This window comes from Oncorhynchus keta, unplaced genomic scaffold (assembly GCF_023373465.1).
Source record: "Oncorhynchus keta strain PuntledgeMale-10-30-2019 unplaced genomic scaffold, Oket_V2 Un_scaffold_7639_pilon_pilon, whole genome shotgun sequence".
NCBI classification, from domain to species: domain Eukaryota; kingdom Metazoa; phylum Chordata; class Actinopteri; order Salmoniformes; family Salmonidae; genus Oncorhynchus; species Oncorhynchus keta.
The window spans coordinates 33116-35413 of NW_026290996.1; positions in this window are offsets into that span (position 1 = coordinate 33116).

Below are 2298 nucleotides of genomic sequence, written 5' to 3' on the forward strand. Positions count from 1 at the left end.
AGAAGCAAAAGCTCTTCTGTGTTTCTGGGTGTTTATTTACACAGTGATTCCAGAAGAAAAACAACATACTGCCATTACAAGTGTACCTTTTGAGGACATCTTAAACCAATCCACAGCTCAATCCAAAATGCCTTGAGGACAGCTTAAACCAATCCACAGCTCAATCTAAAATGCCTCCAAAATGAACTGAAAAAGAGGCTCCTTTTGTACTCATCGGAACAATTAACACTAATTAATTAAGCAATTACCTATTCAAACCTACATTTTACATTCAACTAAACATACTAAAGTATACACATTGCAACACGTATAACAAAAAATGAAACAATATATAATATCTTTGTAATAATAACATTTACAAAATTATATCACTACTGACATGGTGTCTTTCAATATGCCCATTTACATGAATGAGCCATTCGGAACAGGCACTACAAAGTCAGCCCGATTCCCTTCGCTCGGGTCCTTATCCAGCAGACCCGGAAGCTACAGCGATGGAGAGAGAGGAACACAACAAACAACGCGCTCATCCATCCATAACATCGATACGTTTAGCAACCATTGCTTTACATTAAACATGAATGCTTATCTGTATACTCGTTATGCCATAACCGGTTACTGACGGGAGGTAAGTGTGTAATGTACTATAGGGATGTTAACTAAGTGTGTAATGTACTATAGGGACGTTAACTAAGTGTGTAATGTACTATAGGGACGTTAACTAAGTGTGTAATGTACTATAGGGACGTTAACTAAGTGTGTAATGTACTATAGGGACGTTAACTAAGTGTGTAATGTACTATAGGGACGTTAACTAAGTGTGTAATGTACTATAGGGACGTTAACTAAGTGTGTAATGTACTATAGGGACGTTAACTAAGTGTGTAATGTACTATAGGGACGTTAACTAAGTGTGTAATGTACTATAGGGACGTTAACTAAGTGTGTAATGTACTATAGGGACGTTAACTTGTGTGTAATGTACTATAGGGACGTTAACTTGTGTGTAATGTACTATAGGGACGTTAACTTGTGTGTAATGTACTATAGGGACGTTAACTTGTGTGTAATGTACTATAGGGACGTTAACTTGTGTGTAATGTACTATAGGGACGTTAACTAAGTGTGTAATGTACTATAGGGAAGTTAACTTGTGTGTAATGTACTATAGGGACGTTAACTAAGTGTGTAATGTACTATAGGGACGTTAACTAAGTGTGTAATGTACTATAGGGACGTTAACTTGTGTGTAATGTACTATAGGGACGTTAACTTGTGTGTAATGTACTATAGGGACGTTAACTAAGTGTGTAATGTACTATAGGGACGTTAACTAAGTGTGTAATGTACTATAGGGACGTTAACTAAGTGTGTAATGTACTATAGGGACGTTAACTAAGTGTGTAATGTACTATAGGGACGTTAACTAAGTGTGTAATGTACTATAGGGACGTTAACTTGTGTGTAATGTACTATAGGGACGATAACTTGTGTGTAATGTACTATAGGGACGTTAACTAAGTGTGTAATGTACTATAGGGACGTTAACTAAGTGTGTAATGTACTATAGGGACGTTAACTTGTGTGTAATGTACTATAGGGACGTTAACTAAGTGTGTAATGTACTATAGGGACGTTAACTAAGTGTGTAATGTACTATAGGGCGTTAACTAAGTGTGTAATGTACTATAGGGACGTTAACTAAGTGTGTAATGTACTATAGGGACGTTAACTAAGTGTGTAATGTACTATAGGGACGTTAACTAAGTGTGTAATGTACTATAGGGACGTTAACTAAGTGTGTAATGTACTATAGGGACGTTAACTAAGTGTGTAATGTACTATAGGGACGTTAACTAAGTGTGTAATGTACTATAGGGACGTTAACTAAGTGTGTAATGTACTATAGGGACGTTAACTTGTGTGTAATGTACTATAGGGACGTTAACTAAGTGTGTAATGTACTATAGGGACGTTAACTAAGTGTGTAATGTACTATAGGGACGTTAACTAAGTGTGTAATGTACTATAGGGACGTTAACTTGTGTGTAATGTACTATAGGGACGTTAACTAAGTGTGTAATGTACTATAGGGACGTTAACTAAGTGTGTAATGTACTATAGGGACGTTAACTAAGTGTGTAATGTACTATAGGAACGTTAACTAAGTGTGTAATGTACTATAGGGACGTTAACTTGTGTGTAATGTACAATAAGGACGTTAACTTGTGTGTAATGTACTATAGGGATGTTAACTAAGTGTGTAATGTACTATAGGGACGTTAACTTGTGTGTAAT